This window comes from Diabrotica undecimpunctata, unplaced genomic scaffold (assembly GCF_040954645.1).
Source record: "Diabrotica undecimpunctata isolate CICGRU unplaced genomic scaffold, icDiaUnde3 ctg00002144.1, whole genome shotgun sequence".
Classification (NCBI taxonomy): domain Eukaryota; kingdom Metazoa; phylum Arthropoda; class Insecta; order Coleoptera; family Chrysomelidae; genus Diabrotica; species Diabrotica undecimpunctata.
Genome location: NW_027313222.1, coordinates 3513 through 19964, shown reverse-complemented (window position 1 = coordinate 19964; position 16452 = coordinate 3513). Strand labels below are relative to the sequence as shown.

The 16452-nt window shown below is 34.0% G+C and overlaps 1 long non-coding RNA gene across 1 annotated transcript; it reads right to left on the bottom strand.

The window, feature by feature from the left end:
• Positions 1–4429: 4429 nt before the first annotated feature.
• On the bottom strand, positions 4430–15297 carry LOC140431845 (uncharacterized). The gene is made up of 2 exons (XR_011949732.1): positions 15156–15297; positions 4430–4675 (listed from the first exon to the last, which is right to left on the bottom strand). It is a non-coding gene; the product is annotated as an uncharacterized lncRNA (long non-coding RNA).
• Between the last annotated feature and the right edge of the window lie 1155 nt (positions 15298–16452).

The window sequence follows — 16452 nt, the reverse complement described above, 5'->3', positions numbered from 1 at the left end:
CAGTCGTGTGTCTCAAGATAGGGTGTGGTTCGTGAGTTTGGATACCGGCGTAACGAAAAGAAGTGAATAGTTTGAAGAAGGAGATAACAGGTAGATTAAAAGAGGTCCTTGTATCTACCGTGGGCATTTTTATAAAGTATATGTGAAAGTATTCTTACGGCATCAAGTTGACAAAAGGAGGTCCTGGTGTCATAAATAAGTAGCGGAGTTTGGAGAAGTGAATCAGGTGTTTTTTGTGTAGTCTGCAGGAGGTTTGCAGAGACGTAAAGAAGGAGCCGAGGTGCCAAAAAGGGGAGATCACATCTTTGAGGAGACTGGACTTTTCTGGGTATGTTCCAACATACAACTCAAGAAGAAAATAAATTGTAAGTGTTTGTACAATTGAATTTAATATCTGTGAAGGATCGTTTCGACATCATGGTCATAAGCATTCAAATTTAAGAACTGAGGTTTTGTTAGGCTAATCAAAAGTTTAAATTTTTGTGGTTTCTTTTTTCAAGTAAAGAAAATTTTAAGTAAAATTGGTTTTTCACGTAATATAAATGTATGTAGCTTTATAATCTTATTATCATAATAATTTGATTTATTTTCTTGTATGCTGATTGATAAGATAACGACAGAATTTAATAATTGTTTTATTCGTTCATATAAAATAAAGAAACGTAAATCTTTGTAATATAATATATTTGTATTATTATCCTTTCTTCTCTCTCCCGATAAAAGACAACTAGAAAATCTTTTGAATCCATCGAACACAGGTAATATAAGGATTATTTCACTTTTGATAACAGATAAGTTATAATTTTTTTATTGGCTCAATAAACTAAGTTTGAACTCAAAATAAACAATCATAACAATATATATATATATATATATATATATATATATATATAATATTAAATATATAAACAAAGGGAACATTTTTATTCTCGAAAGAGGAAGAGAGAGAAAATATATCTTCTGTCTCTCTCCTACTAATTATCTTACATATGTAATGATTTCACCGATTCACCCCCGTACAAATTTCCAACGTGGAGGAAAAACCAGTGCAGAGAAATAGAGAAACCCATATACCTTTAATAGATTTGCAAAAAGCATATGACAGTGTACCGATCTCCCAACTATGGATAGAAATGGATAACTTAAAAATAAACCCAATTCTTATTAACGCCACTCAAAAATACTACGAACAAAACTTTGCAAGAATTAAAATGGAACAAGAAATCACCTCTCCTTTTCAAACAACAAAGGGACTAAGACAAGGCTGCTGTCTGTCACCCACTTTATTTAAAATCTATTTGGACAGATCCTTAGTGAAATGGGTAAAAAAATGTAGAAACATGGGAATAACGGTGGAAGAAAACACGCTATATACACTTTTATTTGCGGATGATCAGGTAGTAATTGCCGAAGATAGCTACGATCTTAGCTATATGGTAAGAAAACTGCAAGAAGAATATAAGGTGGCAGGTCTAAACATGAATATGACAAAATGTGAATATCTCTCAGTGGAAACAGATAAAATATGTGACCTAGCATTGGAAGACGGGGGAAAGAATAAACAAGGGCAGAACAGCGACCCGTGCCTTAAACTCTCTTCTCTGACAAAAAACAATTCGACGAGAAACCAAAAAACACATTTACGGTAGTATAGTCCAAAGTACTACACTTTACGGATCGGAAGTATGGGACGTCACCAAAGTTAATAGAAACAAACTTATGACGACAGAAATGGATTATCTGGGACGAAGCAGCGGTAGATCGAAACTGGAGAGAGTTAGAAACGAACAAATAAGAAACGAAATGAAATTGGAGCGAAATATCAATGATGACATAGAAATAAAACAATTAATCTGGTTCGGACATGTTAAAAGAATGCCAGAGTACAGATGGCCTAGAAGAGTACTGGAAAAGATCCCTTCTGAAAGAAGAAAGAGAGGTCGACCACGAAGAAGTTGGCGCAACGATATTGATGAAGCAATGGCGACAAAAGACTTAGAAGAGGAAACTGCATATGACAGAAAAAGATGGAATTTGGGGGCGGAGAAGCGACAGCCGTAATCAATTATATATATATATATATATATATATATATATATATATATATATATATATATATATATATATATATATATATATATATATATATATATATATATATATACAACAAAAGTGCTAGCGTGGATTTAACCTTCTGCGTTTCGTTTCCAAAATAAGATGGGGTGCAGATCAACATACCTCTTTAATGTTTTATATATCCTATATACGATTCATTCTGGATTTTGGTTGTATTTTTTACGGTTCAACATACAAAACAAATCTATTAACACTTGATAGAATACAATTTAAATTAATAAAAATTTGTCTAGGAACTATGATGTTTTCACTAAACCAAGCAGTTCTGACAGAAGCCCAAGAACCACCTTCACACATACGTAGGTAAATTTTAGCCAAAAAACGTCTAATAACATATAGATTGTTTAATAAAACTATGGTTCACAAAATAGGTTTACTTTGGACAGAAAATATACCAAATTCTTACTGGAGAATGAAAAATTCTCCTCTTCTTGCAGAATATTTTATTGATACGAATTCATTTCAATCATATATATTACAGCAAACAAAATTTCGTTTTTACGAACAAGACCTTGAAGTTCTGATAGACAAACCAACCATTATATTGCCCTCTTATTCAGACTTGCCAATTTTAACTAATCTGACATTTAAATCCATAATAAACAAATTAGGAGAAGATTTAACAATAATTTATACAGATGGATGAAAAACTGTTGAAAGTGCTGGTTTAGAATTTTTTGTTCCAAACAGCATTTATGTTAAGAAATATCTAATTCCTGAATGTTGTTCTATTTTTGCAGCAGAAAAGCACTAACTTGCTGTGTCACTAATTATTGATAGAACATCGTAATAGTATAAGATTCTCATGCAATATTACAAGTTATTCGTAGCCATCCATTAGATAGTTTTTAAAACTCCATTTTATACATCTAAAATATCCGAAATTACAAACGTTTACTTCTTTAAAGATCTTTTTTCTATTATCAGGAGTATTGACAGGAAAAAATGGACGTCAAAATATAAAGTGGTTACTAAAAAAACCATTACTATTCATCCATGCTTACCAAACAATATTCCCCATGTTAATGTTAACTTTAATAAAGTAAATTCCTCGTTGATAATCCGGCCAAAACTTAGCCATGGCCTCTTTTCAGAGCTGCATAAGATTGGAATCTATGAAACTCTCTTTTGTCACTATAATAGTAAATCTATCGGAGATTTGAACCACATTATTTGATTGTCTGAATCATAGGGAATAGACTCGGAGCCTATATTTATGTTTAATAACTTATGCTTCATATTATCTGGCAAAATGAGACCATGCCCTGTGAATGGTGAATGGTCTTAAGACGCGCTATGCCCGTTACATAAAAAAGCGACAAGCTCCAATGTGATAATTAACACAGAGGTATAACCGTATTAACAACTGCTTAAATAATACTAGCAAATATTCTTTACAAAATGCTACAGTTTACACAGTGGACATAGTTGGAAACTATCAGGCTAGATCCACTCCAAAAAATCAACAATTAATCAGAATAATTTAATAAGACAGATACTCGAGAAAATATTAAAATTTAATATTGAAACCCATCACATATTCGTCAAGGCAGCATACGAGAGTGTCAATCAATTCGTGAGATTATTGTACCGAAAAAACTTATTCGGTTAACCATAATGACAATGTCTAACTTAAAAGACATGGTTAAAATATAGGGAGAGAATTTTAGAATTTAAACCATGGACTCTAGATAAAGGATGGACTTAGAAAAGATGGTACTCTGGCTTGCGTTTTATTTAATACTGCCTTGGAAAAGACAAACCAATTAGAGACAGCAGTACTATTTACAATACATCGATACACATCTTAGCATAGGCTGATGACATTGACATAAAAGGGTATAGTAAGCTAGATGTTGAGCAATATTTCCTAGCATTATAAAAGGCTGCAAAACAGGTCGGTCTAGTCATTAACGAAGACAAAATATCCAATATACCAAGTGCATGTTGGGTACTAAGGATCCTGTGCCATTATATTTTATTATTATAAGAACAATACATAGGTATTAAGACTTTTAGGCATTCGACGCGCAAAATGTTTACCAATTACAAGGATAATTTTTAACTGGAAAGCCACTAGGTGGCGAACGGCAAAGGATCTAGTGGAAACGTTACTTCGGACAGTTTTTTTTACAACGCTGCAATGGTACATGTACTTCAGGTTGAGAACCGCTAATCTATACTATACCGGATAAAAAATTGTTCAATTGCGTTCTCACTATTAGGATTCATTGAGCGCACTGCATTTTACAAAATATTAAAATGACATGGTGTATAAAATAAAACAAACACAAATTTTAAAACAGTTTATTGGCAAAACATGTATAAATTTTATCAACAACGTTATTACAATCTAGAGAAACATATGTAGTATGATTTTAGTTCTTTATAGAGGTCCTATGAGAATATCTAAAAGACTAACAATTGTTACTCTTCCAACAGATGATAAAGCAAGTATGATCTTATCCAAGAGATCCAGCAGTGGTTCGTTGTTGTGGACAAATAGTCGTACAACTTTTTGTGCAGCTTCGGCGGCTACCTGCAAATAAAATTCAAATATTTGAGAATAGATATGCCTTGGTTGTGGTTTGTTGAAACGCCAAAGAAAACATAAGTTTACATTAAATAAACTAAATAAAATATCTTGATTATAATATAGCCTATCTAAAATAGCAATATATATTGAGAAAAGTTTCTTTGACTGCAGGGTTAAGCCGTGCGTACTTTTACTGGTTTTACACAATATTTTTTTTACATTAGTTCAGACCTTTTTTTATTATTCTAGTAATATTTCTAATTTTCATAACAATGATTTCCATGCTAAGGTCAGTAGGTGAGGACATGGTACAGTGAAAAGCGGTGTACAGAGGTCAGTTTACATTTTCAAATAATTCAAATCTAGGTGCATACTGTAGTTTTAGTTATAAAACTTTGCACCTGTTTCTTTTTCTAGGAGTGTATATTAATATTTATTGGGTGCTATGAGTTATGCTTAGTTATGCATCGGACTTTTTAAAGGGTTATGAATGGATTACAGTGGACACTGCTCACAAATAAAATGTTATTAGTAACCACTGTACCCCTCTATTCACTCATAAGTTATTTTAAATTTGTTTTCCTTTCCTTAATTATAGTTGCCACAAAAATAGTAAGAAACAAAATACGACAGACTAATATAAGCTAGACATCTCCCGATAGGATGTTTAAAGCAGTTAAGCGCCATTTAAACGAAGGTTACTAAAACGTGCTGATACACCTTACGGCATAACCCAAAACAACATTCAAGCAGTTCATAGATAAATTGAAAAGAATTGAAATTGACTGGAAAAATGTAAGAATTGTAAATGACGTAGACGGTAAAATGCAACCGAATTACACTATAAGATATTTTTTTTTAATTCAGAAGATGCCAAATTAGTAGAATATCTAAAAATATGTTCAGCGTTACATCATGGTTTAAAACCTAGTGCTCTGCGTAGTTTGGCCTACGAGTTTGTAATTACAAACAACAAACATGTTGTAGAATCTTGGGTATATAACAAAACTGCTAAAAAGATAGGTTTACAATTTTCATGAAAAGAAATACTCTAGGACATTTCTCTAAGAACACCCAGAAGCCACATCACTTAAGTAAATCTTAGTAACCTTACAAATAGTAAGCTAAAAGCAAAATAAAAAAAAAAACAAGACACCTAAAGATTTAGACACTAGCACCAACAGCATATCAATAGATGACTTAACAGATTTAGAAGATTCTCCCTGTAGTTTTCCCGAAACATCTTCTGGGAATTAGATCTTGGTTACAGCCAAAATAAACGAGGGCACTTTTGTATTAGTGAAATTCGCTACATAAAAGACAGTTAAATAATAATATCGGGTAAGTGCAACAAATTACGCCAAGATGGTGACTACTTTGTAAAATACTTGTGTAAACACGGAAAACACTAGAGCCCACAATTTACTTTCCTTCAAAATTGACTTTATGCATACGATATGGGTTAATTAACAATTTAAACAAACAAAACTGTATCTATTTTTAGTTATTATAACAGTATATATACTATCAAACATGACAACTCATAGAACTATTACATCTTACAGGACTTGACACTAAAGACATCCAGATTATAAAAAATCTATATTGGAATCAAACAGCCCACATGAAGAAATAAACATATGGTGAGTGAAAACGTAACCATTTCGAGAGAGGTTAGACAGGGCTGTATTCTTTCGCCACTGCTTTTCAACCTGTACACGGAACAAATATTCTAGAGGCACCGGAAGAGTACAACGAGGGCATCAAGATTAATGGCGTACCAATAAGTAATTTCGATATGCAGATGATACTGTTATACTGGCCGATAATATCGAAGATTTACAGATAATGCTAAATAGAGTAAATACATTGGCAACCAATTTGGACTGAAGATCAACAGAAAGAAAACTAAATTTATGGTGATCAGTAAAAAGAACATTCAACATATCGACCTGAATATTGAAGCCGAACGTATTGAAAGAGTACAACCGATTTAAATATCTGGGATATACAGTAAATGATGGGACCCATCATAAAAGTGGGACCCAGATGTAGAGATTAAGATCCGAATTGAAATAGCAAGATCCAAATTCATCAAAAAATGAGAAAGCTCTTAAGCAACCGCCACCTAAGCGTTAACCTCCGATGGCGCGCCACGAAATGCTACGTACTCTCTACGCTACTTTACGAAGTTGAAGGGTGGACGTTAACAGCAGCAACTATAAAGAAGTTAGCGGCTCTAGAAATGTGCCTGTATCGACGCATACTGAGAATACCTTGGACAGACAGAGTGACCAACACAGAGGTATTAAGACAAATGGGTAAAGAGATGGAATTGTTAACAACTGTTAAAAGGAGGAAAGCGTCATACCTGGGCCATGTGTTCCGTAATGATAAGTACAGTCTGCTACAGCTTATCGTGGAAGGCAAGATTGAAGGTAGAAGAGGTTTGGGTAGAAAGAAGAAATCCTGGCTGAGAAATTTGAGAGAATGGTTTCAAATACCAGAAGCCGCGAACATAATACATGCGGCACAAAACAGAGAAACCTATCGTTTGATGGTCGCCAACCTTCGGTAGAAGACGGCACATAAAGAAGATAACAGTATATATTAATTGTGTTAATGTTTGTATTTAAATAATTCCAATGTCCGGTGATCCCCTCGATAGCGACCACTCTACCCCATCCATGGGGTACAGTGGACACATGAGCACATGCTTTGCTAAATGTATTTTTTCTACAATTTAAACATTAGCAGTTGCACTTTGTGTCAAGAACAGCTTAAGGTTGTGGACTATTAATGAACATAACACATTTTTTGATTTTGAAGAAAATATAACATTGGTGAATTAAATTGTCAGAAAGTGTCCACTCTGCACCGCCTCTCCCCCGAGTTGGTTTCATCTATTGTTTTATTATTTTAAGAACTATTCGGTTATTCTTATGTTGTTATAGTATTGGTTTTTTAAAATGACAAATTATTTTTATGGTAAATAGAGTATCTATTTATCTTAGAGTATCTTACTAGAGAGTAAGACTGTTATCGCTCTTATTTAGATACCGTTGAACCTCTATTTCATAAAAACTTATGATACATTATATAATTTCTGGTTTAGGCCACTCATAGTACTTATTTTAAAAGTATCTGATATGACAATAATTCTTCAATTAAAAACATTTCATGGAACTTTAAGGTCGGTACACATATACGAGCCAAACGGTATGCGAACGCTATATTCGTTAATGTGTACGGCAGAAAAAAACCGCTTACGTACTGTTTCATCGTGACTCGTCGCGAACCAAATTGTTGCGGTTTATTCCACGACTTCAAAGGAAGCTCGTCTTTCAGTTTGGGACGGCGCTTACTAGACGCAGCGAACATTTTTATTGTCTCATCAAATCGACATAGTGTGAATGACGTGTTCCTTCCTAGAGAGACGTGAGAAAACAGTAAACTGATTATTGTACATATTTTTATTTTGTTAAACAAGCAAAAACAGAAACATAAATCAGTACCCAAATTATAAATAAAATGAATCATTTCGCACATGTGTGTTCGTTGTTGGTTTGTCGCTTTCCATGGATCGAGATAAGTATGCGATCAGTACGATGTAGAATATTTTTCAAGGATCTGTACGCGTTCGGTACGTATACCGTTTGGCTCGCATATGTGTACCCACCTTTAGATATAATTCAGATCCATGCACCGACGGCTGATAGGAATGAAGAAAAAGACGCTTTTTGTAAGGAAATAGACAATATACTCAAAGTTAGTATTAATAAAAAGATAATAATACTTGTGGATAATTTTACGTAAAAATAGGTGGGAGATCAATAATTGTAGGACTACATGCTAAAAGTGTGTAATGACAAAGGGGATCGATTGGTAAAATTGTGTCAAGAAAACAGTTTTGTTGTGATGTAATAAATACCTATCACAAACTTCCTAAAAGACCTATGTATGCTTGAAGATTGCCAACTGACAATTATAATAACATTATCAAAAACCAATTAATTTTATTGGACAAAAAAAAACGATATTAAAATGCCATCCAGTCACTAAAGGCATATTATGAATGGATGCCCCGTCGGATCGCAATCTTCAAATTGCTAGATTCCAACTTAAAATAAAAATGTATAACTAAAGAAGTCAAGTAAAAATGTTGAAAAGCTAAAATCTAACGAAGAAGATGAAATAAAACAACTGTGGAATTTTTTTAAAACTTCAATTTTAGATCCTTGCAAAGGAAATAATTCCAACAACTAAAGTGTAACAGGCCAAGTATAACAATTAAATTCTGGATCTAATGGAATAGAGAAGAGTTGCAAAAATAAGGATGGTATCTAATGCAAGCAGTTATAGTACAAAAGATTATTAAATGCAAAATAATAATGGTATACGAATTAAATTACCCCAATAAATGTACAGAAATATAAGAACTCCAAATAAAAAGCAATAATTTGATTTTACACAAAAGAATAAAAGAAATGACAGGAACAGCTAAGAAAATCATAAAAGTATTTTACTAAATAACAATGAAAATATCACACTAGATAACACAAAGAAATTACAAAGGTGGTAAGAATATATTGAGGAATTGTTCCAAGATTTTAGAGAGCGATTCTATGAATGCGACATGAATCGAGACTTAGATCCAAATGCAAAGCGTCAGCAGAACTATTAAAAGTGAGAGGAGATATATTGCAGCAAAAGATAGCTGGACTTATAATCAAAGTATGGGGAAGCAAAAAAATGCCAAAGCAGAAGAACATGGCCCTAAATTTACAAAAAAGGTCATAAAATTGTATGTGAAAATTACAGAAGAATCGCACCATTAGAAGTAGTATATAAAGTATTAGCAAAAATTACAATAAGTAAAATAAAAACCTACGAAACAGATGATCCAACAGAACCTACAACCCACCAAATTTTTATGCTAAAATTATTACAAAACAACTGTTATGAACAAAATATAGATTTGCATATTCTCTTTATCAACTTTAAATAGACAAAGCAATGAGATCCCTAGGAATATTAGAGAAACTGATACGATTAGTTAAGATGACGCTAAATAATACAGTCAATAAAGTAATAATAGAAGAAAATCTTCAACTCAGTTTACCATCAATACAGGATTAAAGGAAGAGGAAGGATTAAACGATTAAAACAGGAAGACTCCCTGTCAACAGACTTATTTAACCTAGTAGTAGAAATATAATTGAAAGATCCAAGATTTAGACAAGCGGCACTATTCTGAACAAATATAACAGTGCATAGGTTTCGCAGATGACTTGGTACTTTTAACACGTTCAAGAATATAATTTTGAAAAATGTTCGCGAAATTTGAAGAAAAACTAGACTATAGCCTGACTATAAATCGAGAAAAAAACAAGTATATGGAAACGAGAAGAGATAATGTAGAAGAAAATAAATGAACCACTTTAAGGATGAATGAGATAAAGTATACATTGGTGAAGTTAACAGGATTTGAGTTATGTGAGGTAACAGTTACAAATAACGGAGGTGAAGATATATAAATAGATAAACGGTTAATGAAAGGTAGCAAAGCAGTAGGATTATTAAACACACTGCTGAATTCAAATTCATGAAACAATAGTAAGACTAACGGTGTTGTATGCATGTGAACTTAAACAATGAATCAGAAAGAAGAAAAAAAGTTGGAGATTTGGGAGAGAAAAATAGGAAGAAAGGTTTTTGGTGGTATAAAGAAGGCTAAGAGGAAATGGTGCAGAACAACAAAGCAGGAGCTAATGGAGATGTTAGAGAGACCGAAAATAACACAGAAATCAGGGCACTGGGATATGTTTTAAAATCTTATGAAATGTTCCGAGAGTTTTACAAGCAGGAGAACAATAAACGAAGAGGAAGACCACGAAGGAAGTAGTTTGATGCCATATGGACTGAAAGAAGGAATGGGAACAAGGCTCAAGAGAACAAGTAAAGGATCGGAAGAACTAAAAGAAACTAGTCACGACTATCAAATTAAAGGGTCTCGAAGGCCTATAGTACTTTAAACGTAGAATCAGTATGAATAATTAACTTTATTAAAATGTGGCTGTACAGGCGAGCTATGACAATATATAATGGTTTAACAGAGTAAGTAATGGGAGGTTCTGAATATAATGGGGAGGGGAACTAAAAGAAGTAGAAACAACTGTCATAGAAAGAAAGCTACAATATCTGACGCATACAATGCGTGAACGATACACCATCCTAGGACTTGTGCAAGGAAAAATAAAGGGCAAAATAGCGGTTTGGATGCAGTTGGGGTCAACTCTTTTTAAAGCGGCTATTTCTAAAATTATAATGGCTATGATGATAACTTTTTCTTCTTAAAGTGCCTATCCGTTCCGGATGTTGGCGATCATCACGGCTATCTTTACTTTATTTATTGCAGCGCGGAACAGTTCAGTGGTAGTCGTGTTATACCACTTTCGTAAATTTTGAAGCCAGGAAATGCGTCTTCTTCCGGTCCTCTCTTACCGTTTACTTTCCCTTGGAGAATCAGCTGAAGAAGGCCGTAACTTTCTTGATTTCTTATTACATGTTCTAGATATTCCACCTTTTTAGTTTTGACGGTCATGAGAATTTCACATTCTTTCCCCATTCTACGCAGGACCTCCACATTAGTAACTCTGTCAATCCAGGATATACGTAAGATGCGCGTATAACACCACATTTCGAAAGCTTCGAAGCCGATTCATAGATGCAACAGTCAGTGTCCATGCTTCCATTCCGTAGAGCAGAACTGTGAATATGTAGCAGTTCAATAGACGGCATTTTGTTTTTAATGATATGTCTCGACTGTTGAAAATGGTTCTCATTCTAACGAATGCTGCTTTTGCTTTTATTATTCGCTGTTTAATTTCTGTTGAGTGGTCCCATTGGCTATTTAAATTGGTGCCTAGATATGTATATTGCTCGACTATTCTGTTGGTTGATTGTAAGTTGAGCGTTTAGTATTGGTTTTATACTAATTGTCATAAATTTGGTTTTCTTTATGTTAAGAGCTAGTCCGTATCTGTTGCTGACTTCTGTTATGCGATTTGTTAATATCTGTAAGTCATTCAGATTATCGGCAAAAACTATAGTGTCATCTGCATATCTAATGTTATTCAACCATTCACCGTTTATTAGTATTCCTTTCGCACAACCGTCTAAAGCTTCCTTAAATACCCATTCAGAATAAATGTTGAACAACAATGGAGACAAAATACAGCCCTGTCGTACTCCATGATAACAAATATGATGATAACAAATCTTTGCAATTAGGGTAATACTTGAAGAAGAAATTTACAGGAGTCTTTTCCATAATTTTATTATCGAGGCTACCACATGGAACAAGATAATGAAAACAAATAAAGCAAATAATGAGATCTCAAATTAATCTCATAACAGAGTTAGTAATGGGGAGGTTCTGAATAGAATGGGGAAATAAGAAGAAGTAAAAACAACTATCAAAGAAGAAAAGCTACAATACTTGAGATACACAATGCATGAAAGATACCCGCGTCATAGGACTTGTGCAAGAAAAAATATTGGGAAAATAGTAGTTTGGATATAGTTCGAGTAAACAAATATCTGATATGATAATAACAAATCTTCGCAGCGAAGGAAATTCCTGAAGAAGTACCTACTTATTTTAAAGTATATTAGCTCTCACCAACTTTTTTCTTCTTCTCGTGCCACTCCTAGCGGAGATTGGAAATCATCATGGCCACTGCGACTTTGTTAGCAGCGCGCCTAAAAACTTCAATCGAACTACACCCGAACCATTCACGTAGATTACGAAGCCATGATATTTTTCTTCTTCCCACACTTCTTTTGCCCTTAATTTTGCCCTGCATGATATTTCTTAAAAGTTCGTACTTTTCACCTCTCACAATGTGCCCCAAGTATTCCATCTTTCTAGTTTTTATCTCATTTAGAATTTCGCATCTTTTGTCTAAAGTTTGGAGTACTTGCGTGTTAGTGACGCGGTCCATCCATGATATTCTGAGAATGCGCCTATAGCACCACATCTCGAAAGCTTCGATGGTTTTTTGTGGTCAACTGTTTTAGTGTCCAAGCCTCTACTCCATACAACAGGGTAGAAAAGACATAACACCGCAGCATTCGTATTCGTAACTTTATGTTGATATCACGATTGCAAAATCTCACCAACTGTAAAAGCACAAACACAAATTAAGACAGCAAGGCTGAGCTCCCTATGTTTTCTGTTTTTACTTAGGAAATTAAATTAATTGCGTCAATTGAACATTAGTATAAACTATATTCATCATAATTAACATTAGCCGCTTCAAATCCACTGCTGAACATAGGCCTTGGGTAAACAATTATATTGTATTTGATTTTAAGTCGGAATCACCTTGAATTCAGTGATGCTGGATGCGTTTGATGTCGCCCGACCACTTTGTTGGAGGACGTCCTCTATTACCATATGTATCATGTCTAGGTCTCCATTATAAAAATTTTCTAATCCATCTTCCATCTCTGACTCTGGTAACATATCCTGCTCAGTTTTATTCCAGTGTTGTAACTCTTTTAATGATATCCTTAATATGAGTTTTTCTCCTAACTATTTCATTCAAAACTCTGTATCTCAACATTGACGGGATTGAGAGATTGAGGGATATATTCAACATTGACATCTGCACTGTTCTCTGTGCCACTCGTATCTTATTGATAACTGTTCTGGTAAGAGTCAATGTTTCTGCTCCATACGTTGGAACTGGTGTACACATTGATCAAAGACCTTCCTTTTCAAGCACATGGATATATCTGATCCTCTGATAAATGCATCGATATTTCGTAAGCTGCCCATGCTAGTCTTATTCTCCTGTTTTATTCCGTTGTTTGATTCCCATTTCCGAATTTAATCTCGTGGCCCAGATAGTTATAGGTATACACTTGTGTTCAATTTGCGTGCCATGAGTGAAAATGTTTTTGGCCAGTACAAGTTTAGTCATGAATTGTGTATTAGAAAAGATTTTTTCTAATTACTAATTACTAATTACTACTAATTATTTTATTTATTACTAATTACTAATTAATAATTACTAATTTCTAATGAATTCTTATTACTTTTGAGACCAACTCGTGTACAAGGTGTCTAAAGGTCCCGAAGAAGTTGGTACGCATGATCTATCTGGTTCACAATAAGCATTCATCATTCAATCTTCGCTTATTCCACTGCTGGACATAGATCTCCCTCATAATTTTCATCTATTTCGATCTTGTGCCTCTTGCATCCAATTCCTATGACAACGTTTTTAGATCGTCAGTCCAACGTGTTGGTGGACGACCTCTACTTCGGTAGGCATCATCTCTTGGTCTCCATTCCAGTATCCGCTTTGTCCATCTATTGTCTGTCATTCGAGCCACGTGACCTGCCAGTTCCATTTTAGTGTTGCTACTCTCTCTACTGCATCAGCCACTCCTGTTCTTTGTCGTAGCTGGCGATTTGGGATCTTGTCTCGTAGTGAAACGCCCAACATAGCACGCTCCATCGCCCTTTGACACACACGGATCTTTTGAACTGTTCTCCTTGTCATGGTCAACGTTTCGGCACCCGTAAGTTAACACTGGCAAAACACACTGATTAAACGTTTTTCTTTTAAGGCATATTGGTATATCAGACGATTTGAAAATGTGGTTCAGCTTGCCGAAGGCTGCACAAGTCAGTCTTATACGACGGAGAAGCTCAACGGTTTGGTTATCTTTTCCTATGCGAATCTCATGACCTAGGTATTTATAGGCCATTACCTGGTCTATGGATCTTGTTCCTACGCATATATCTTCGCTGACTACAAGATTTGTCATCATCTGGGTTTTAGATATATTTATTTTCAATTCTCCTTCTAGCGAGGAAAGGTAGAGCTGATTTAAAAGTTCTTTGGCCTCATCTATCCTATCAGCTATTAGTATAATATCATCTGCAAACCTTAGATGGCTAAGCTTTTCTCCGTTTATGTTTATGCCCTTGTCGGTCAGTTTTGCCCTTTTACATATATATTTCAAAAGCGTAGTGAACAGTTTCGGCGATATGGTGTCCCCCTAGCGTACTCCCACGTTGTATCGGGAATTTCTGGGTTGACGATCACCCACTCTAACACTGGCTGTTGCGTTTTGGTATATATGTTTAATTATATTTATATACCGATAGTCAATTCGGCATTCTGTCAAGGCTTCCAACATTTTTTGTTGATTTACGGTGTTGAATGCCTTTTCATAGTCGACAAATATTAAAGCTAGTGGTTTATTATATTCAGTGCACAATAAGCATTATGTCGTCTGAAAACCTTAAGTTGTTTAGAAACTTCCGATTTATATTACCTATATTAATTTAAACATAAATTGCATTCTTTAATAAAATGAGTAATTTAACGTGTCTGGCATACAAAAATACAGAAACAACAATCTCAACAGAAATTTATAAGATAGATATAGACATAATACTTACATCGAAGACGTCCTTATTAGGAGGCAATACCAGTTCAATTACGGGATGTATTCCATTGTAGAGAGTTTTTAACAAGTTTTTAAAATCTTGGAATAAGCTTCGTGTTCCAGTATGTGTAACTGTAATCTTATCTGCTACAGTGCGAGCTCTAAAAAATTAATATTAGTTATTTATGCATCACCTTCTTTTTCTGTATCTTCTTTACAGGCCTTATTTTACTGCCGTATACCAACGCAGGTGTCACACTTAAAATCAAATCAAGATCAAAAAGTACATCGCTCATTCAGTTCCAGTTACAGCAACCAATTTGGGTAATTTTTCGATTTAGTGTACCATTTGCCGTTATGTACGAGCCAAGGTATTACCACAAACGAAGAGCTTTATATAACTATACAGGGAGTAAGTACAATACTCAAAAAGCTGAAGAACAGAAAAGCAGCAGGTAAAGACGGGATAACAAACGAATTATTGAAATATTGTGGAGCAGCAATGACAGCACAATAACAACATTAATTAATAAAATTATAAAACACAATAAAATATTGAAATAATGAAGAACGAGCGAACTAATTCTACTATTCACAAAAGGAGATAAAAAACAGTCAAAAAACTACAGAGGTATAAACTTGTTAAATACTACCCTAAAACGTACATCTAAATTTGACAAAAACTAATGAATCAGGGGATTAGTTTAAAGATGAACAACAGAGTTTTCGTAGTGAAACTCGTGTACAGATGTAATATTCATGATAAAGCAATTACTGAAAAATCACTAGAGTATAACAGACCAGCATTTCTGTGTTTGATTAACTTAAAGAAAGCGTTTGACTAAGTAAGACTCAAAGATGTAATCCATCTTGTGTATAATAGAGAAATTTACCTATATATTATAAAAACTGTCGAAAACATCTTCAAAAACAACAAAATAGAGGTCAGAATAGATGAACAGCTTACAGAACCTATAGAAATAGGTATCGAAATATGCCTCATTGAGCCCTATGTTCTTTAATTTACTCATGGATGAAATCATGACAAATGAAGAAGAGAACAAAGAAATTAAAATAGTCTGTTAAGCAGATGACGCAATATTGATGATGAAAATAGTTTGCAATCATTGGTTCAAAGATTTAACATAAAATCAAAAGAATTTAAAGAATTTAATATGACAATCTCATCTCAGAAAACCAAAAAAAGTAATCAGCAAAAAACCAATCAGGTGTAAAATAGAAATTAATGACAATAATATTAAACAAGTAATGGAAATAAAATACATTGGAATTATACTGTCCAGCTATGG